At 41.0% G+C, this 6,000-nt stretch overlaps 1 protein-coding gene across 3 annotated transcripts in view; it reads left to right on the top strand.

The window, feature by feature from the left end:
• The first annotated feature begins 367 nt into the window (after positions 1–367).
• The window catches only part of LOC149445672 (synaptotagmin-1-like), a 102,908-nt gene continuing 97,275 nt past the window's right edge, over positions 368–6,000 (top strand). For all 3 annotated transcript variants that reach the window (XR_016306373.1, XM_089653601.1, XM_089653600.1), the window contains exon 1: positions 368–450. The gene's annotated coding sequence lies outside the window, so the exon portion shown is untranslated. The remainder of the gene's footprint in view (positions 451–6,000) is intronic.

The following is a 6,000-nucleotide window of genomic DNA, read 5'->3' as shown; positions in this document are numbered from 1 at the left end:
CCCCTGTGGTCTGTGTGTAATGGGGCAGCTACTCATCCCAGGACCCTGATGATAGCAGCTATCTCTGTAATAACATTGACAACTACAGTAAATAGGTGCCTGTGTAAATAAGTCATTGTGCTGATAAAGGCTGTCTTGTAGTGTGTACTCTTTGAAGTCAAAGGGTGCATAAAAAAAGTAACTATTTTGATGTCTATGAAATTGTTTGATGTATCAGTATTTCTGAGTATAGGACTGTATAGCCTGAAAAAAAGTCAAGCTGTGATTGCCTGAAGGAAGACGTTTGGTGCAGATCAGCTTCTCAGAAAAGAGTTATCAGGTGTGTTTAAAGTAAGTAGGACAGGTTAAACTTGTTGATCTTGTGTGCTGCGCCACGAATCTAGTGCATATGCCATATGCAGCTGACACGAGAACATGTTCCTGGCTGGGTATGCAATAATACACTTAAAGGTACTGTATCTGATTGTTTTATTGTGAAATGTAATCTTTGTTGTTGGTCGTTATGTTTTCTTGTTAACTGTGATATTTTCTACACATTACAAATCTTTAAAGTCTTTCAGTAACTAGAGACTTGCAGTGACAGCCACTCACAATAGGTGTGAAATATGTCATTATTATACAGGATTTATCTCACATCAACAGTTTACCCAGTGCTGTGCAACATGAAAATTCACCAACCTGGCTGGATTTATATATATATATATATATATAGATATAGATATATATAGTATGTGTATTTAGAGGGTGGAATTGCAACCATACCCATACACTCCCTATACTTGGTTTATGAGCCTGGCTACAGGAAAAATAATTGTAATTTTTATAAATTTGGTTTTGATGCAAGACAGAAGTAAGCTTGTGATATAATAGTCTTCTGAATTAGTACTTACATTTATAAATGTAGCTCACAAGATTCACACCTTTTTAATTCGGAAAATGTGTAAAAGTTGCGTGAATCATGTGTGAAACCATTTATAAACACTACTGTATTCTTATTCTTATGTGATCTCATAGCTAAATGTCGATCTGCTTGAAAGCTAAGTGGAAAAACATGTGACTTGTTCCAAAACAATTACCTTTGTTCTTATTAAAGTACTGTGTCAATGAAAGAATGTTTTGTTAACCACTTGACCTCTGGAAGGTTGTATCTCCTTCACGACCAGGGAATGTTTTGCTATTCAGCACTGTGCTACTTTAATTGGTAATTGCTCAGTCATGCAACACTGTACCCAAAGGAAATTTATGTCTTTTTTCATACAAATAGAGCAACAAAAATATTTATTCACCACTGGGTTTTAAAATCTTTGCTATATAAAGCATAGTAGCTAAGTGGTTAGCACTTCCGCCTAGCAGCACTAGGGTCGTTAGTGTATCCCAACCACAGCAGTACCTGCATGGAGTGTGCCTGTTCTCCCTGTGCCTGCATGGGTTTCCTCCAGGTACTCTGGTGTCCTCCCACACTCCAAAGTCATGTATAGAAGTAGCTGTAATAAATAATTAAAATATAAATGAAAAAATACCAAAACTTTTGAAAAAAAAAAAAACATGTTTTTCATAGTTTGTGGTATAAATAATCTTTCTTCATAAATTGGGGCCAAATGTATTCTGCTACATTTCTTTTTTAAAAAATATTATTTAGTCTGTGTGAAAGTTATCTATGGTATATATATTTTAAAATTGATCAATCCTGATGTACTGATGTTTCTTGAGGTCCTAAACTGCCAAAACAGTACAAATCCATTTAGTAAGAGTTTTTTGAAGTTGTAATTTTTTGTCACTTTCTTTTGGAAAATTAAGAAATTAAATAAAATGTGGGTTTTTTTCACAATTTTTTTTTATGTGCTGTCACCAGTGCAGTAAAGCGTCATCATATGACTGGTGTGGAGGTTATCAGAGATACTGACTGGTGACAGTATGTAAAAAGTGATAATAATAATTATTAAAACTTTTACCTTTTTTAACCTTTTTTTTTACTACTATTTTTTACATACTTGCATCAGAGTAGTTCAGTGTCAACATAGTTACACTGTACTACTCTGGGGGGGTAATCTGGGATTTGTTTTGTTTACACTGTTTTTACCGTGATTATCCCTGTAACAGCAGGAACCCCTGTATTACAGCAAAACAAGGTCAGTGTCCTCACTTTGCTGCAGTTACTGTACAGCTTGGCCAAGGATTGGCAAGAATATAAAGGAACAGCAGAACATTGATGAGGTCATCCCTGTGCTATTTCTTTCTGCAAGCAGTGATAGACTGGACAGCATTGTGCAAAGGACTAGCATTCTGGTGACTGGAATACCAGTATTCTGGTACAAAATGAGCCTGTGAAAGACCATTGTGTTTAAAGGAGAAGTAGGGCCACAGCTCATTTGGCCATACTTCTCATGTGGGTCACAGGAGTGCATTTAGTTTTGCTCTAGTTGTGACTCAGAGTTAGCCAACAACTGGCTCAAGTCCTCTGTTGGCTGTTATCACATGTAGAACATGTTCTCCGCTGATCATCTCTGCACACAGAGAATCTGTCACTGACAGAAACAGAAATGGCCAGTGTATGAAGAAGTGATGTCAGCCCTACACTGGTGATCTGTGTGAAAATTCTCCCTTCAGATTCTCCAGCCCAGAAGTGGAGAATCGGGGAGACAATCCCAGGAGAACTGAGTAGGAAGGAGGAAGATTTTTGACTTCCCTCTTCCTCAGTCAGAGCCCCCAAGACTGTGGAAGGTGTGAGGTGTGTGTGTGTGTAGTGTGGTACTGATCGGTCTCCTCTGAGAGAGCAGCAAACGAAGCAGCGGTAGTTTACCGCTTCTTAGGAAACTGTGTTTGACTGATCTCTTACTGTAATCTCGTGAGTTCTCTAGAGTTCAAAGCGTTTGTAGATCGTTTCACTCCTCATTAGGAGAAGTGATCCACACCGCTTCATGAGCATGCATTCAGTGGAGAACTGTCTCCCCTGAGAATGCCAGAGAACTGAGCAGCGGTCATTTACCGATGCATGATAAAAGGACACCTACAGTATGACACATTCCACGCAAAACTCCAAAGATGGACTGGACAAAATTATTGGCACCCTTTGCAAAAAATAACTGAAATCAATTGCTTCCTGTAACCATCAATGAGTTTCTTACACCTCTCTGCTGGAATTTTGGACCACTCTTCTTCCGCTAACTGCTCCAGGTCTCTCAAATCGAAAGGGTTCCTATTTCCCAAATGATATTTTGAGATCTCTCCACAGGTACTCTATGGGATTTAGATCTGGACTCATTGCTGGCCAGTTCAGTACTCTCTAGCGCTTTGTCTTAAACCATTTCTGGGTGCTTTTTGATGTGTTCTTTGGGTCATTGTCCATGACCTTTGACGGAGACCCAACTTTCTGACACTGGATCCTACATTACACCCCAGAACTCTTTGGTAGCAGGGGTGGACTGACAACTCATGGGGCTCTTGGGCAATAGGGGATCATGGGGCCCCTGTGTCCTTACCCACACTCAAACCACACCCAAACAAGCCTATGAAAGGTACCAAGGGCATCTCATGGTGGCCCCTACTGACCCCGAGCCCTCGGGAAGTGCCCTAGTTCCCAAATGGTCAGCCCACCCCTGTTTGGTTGTCATCAGATTTCATAATGCCATGCACATGGTCAAGACATCCAGTGCCTGAAGCTACAAAGCAACTTCAAAACAGCAGTGAACCCCCACCATGTGTGACTGTAGGGGCTGTATTCTGTTCTTTAAAGAACTGTTTTTTCTGAAAACAGTAGAATGATGGGCTTTACCAAAAAGCTGTAATTTTGTTTCATCTGTCCACAGCACATTCTCTCAAAAGGATTTTGGCTTACCTACCATAGCATCTCTTTTCATTCAGATGGCCTGTGCCTGAAGGTCAGCTTGAATTTGTCTGGATGTTGATCAAGGTTCTTTGTCCACCATTCAAACAATCCTTTGTTGCAATCTTTGATCAATTTTTCTCTTTCGTCCACTTTCAAGGAGATTAGTTACAGTGCCATTGGCTGTAAACCTCTTGACAATATTATGCACAGTGGACACAGGAATATTAAGATCTCTGGAGATGGACTTGTAACCTTGTGATTATCCATGCTTTTCCACAATTTTTGTTCTCAAATCCTCAGACAATTCTTTGCTGCTTTTTCTCTTCTCCATGCTCCATGTGGCACACAGAGACACACAACAGAAAGGTTGAGTAAATGTTTGACCATTTTAACTGGTTGCTGGTGTTATATCTATATTGTCAGCACCTGTTAATTGATGCATGTGAGTGTATTTACAAATTACAGGAGCATCAGAAACTTGGAATGCAATTTTTTCTTACAATTTTGAGATGGTGTCAATAATTTTGTACAGTTCATTTTTGGAATTTTGCGTGGAACGTGCCAGATTTGGCTTTTTGTTTCTCCACTTTTTTGTGTCATACCAATGCAAACAAAAGAAATAAACATGAAAATGCCTAAACATCTGTGATTGCAACAATTGTCTGTGCAAAGTGGTGCATTATCTGACAGAAATGCAGGGGTGGAAATATTTCAGGCCTTTACTGTAGCATGAGTCATGGGCAAGAGGCTTTGGTCCTTCTTTGAAGCTAAAAGTGGTTATAAAGGTTAATTTTTTATGAAAATATAAAGATGATATACTTATCTGCTCTGTACAATGATATTGCACAGAGTGGCCTCTTACCTCTTCACTGGTCCCCACCAGCACTGTCCACTCCTCCTCTCTTCTGAGTGCTCCCATAGAAAGTCATGTGTGGCTGTGCTCCCAATCAAGTCTGCATGTGTTCATAGACAGAGAACCCCCCCCCCCCCACAATCCCTCCTCACAAGGTTTGATTGACAGCAGCAGAAGTAGTCTGTAAGAGCAGGAAGAGAGGAGAGAAGAGCTTCAGCTGGCCACAACACTGGATAGTCAGAGGACTTAGGTAAGTGTTTGGGCAGCACAGTGGCTAAATGGTTAGCACTTCCACCTGGCAGCACTAGGGTTGTTGGTTCGAATCCCAGCCATTGCACCATCTGCCTGGAGTTTGCATGTTCTCCCTGTGCCTGTGTGGGTTTCCTCCAGGTACTCCATTTCCTCCCACACTCCAAAGACATGCTGGTAGGTTCATTGGATCCTGTCTAAATTGTCCCTAGTATATGTATGAATGTGAGTTAGGGACGTAGATTGTATGCCCCTTGAGGGTTAGGGACTGATGTGAATGTACAATACAGTGGGGCAAAAAAGTATTTAGTCAGCCACCAATTGTGCAAGTTCTCCCACTTAAAAAGATGAGAGAGGCCTGTAATTGGCATCATAGGTAGACCTCAACTATGAGAGACAAAATGAGGAAAACAAATCCAGACAATCACATTGGCTGATTTGGAAAGAATTTATTTGCAAATTATGGTGGAAAATAAGTATTTGGTCACCTACAAACAAGCAAAATTTCTGGCTCTCATAGACCTGTACCTTCTTCTTTAAGAGGCTCCTCTGTCCTGCACTCATTACCTGTATCAATGGCACCTGTTTGAACTTGTTATCAGTATAAAAGACACCTGTCCACAACCTCAAACAGTCACACTCCAAACTCCACTATGGTGAAGACCAAAGAGCTGGCGAAGGACACCAGAAACAGAATTGTAGACCTGCACCAAGCTGGGAAGACTGAATCTGCAATAGGCAAGCAGCTTGGTGTGAACAAATCAACTGTGGGAGCAATAATTAGAAAATGGAAGACATACAAGAGCACTGATAATCTCCCTCGATCTGGGGCTCCACGCAAGATCTCACCCCGTGGAGTCAAAATGATCACAAGAACGGTGAGCAAAAATCCCAGGACCACACGGGGGGACCTAGTGAATGACCTGCAGAGAGCTCGGACCAACGTAACAAAGGCTACCATCAGTAACACACTATGCCACCAGAGACTCAGATCCTGCAGTGCCAGAAGTGTCCCCCTGCTTAAGCCAGTACATGTCCGGGCCCGTCTGAAGTTTGCTAGAGAGCATTTGGA

The sequence above is a fragment of the Staurois parvus genome, unplaced genomic scaffold (assembly GCF_062004578.1).
Source record: "Staurois parvus isolate SC_StPar_1 unplaced genomic scaffold, SC_StPar_1.0 ptg000715l, whole genome shotgun sequence".
Classification (NCBI taxonomy): Eukaryota; Metazoa; Chordata; class Amphibia; order Anura; family Ranidae; genus Staurois; species Staurois parvus.
The sequence above is the reverse complement of the archived record's forward strand: the minus strand, read 5'-3'. Positions and strand labels throughout refer to the sequence as shown.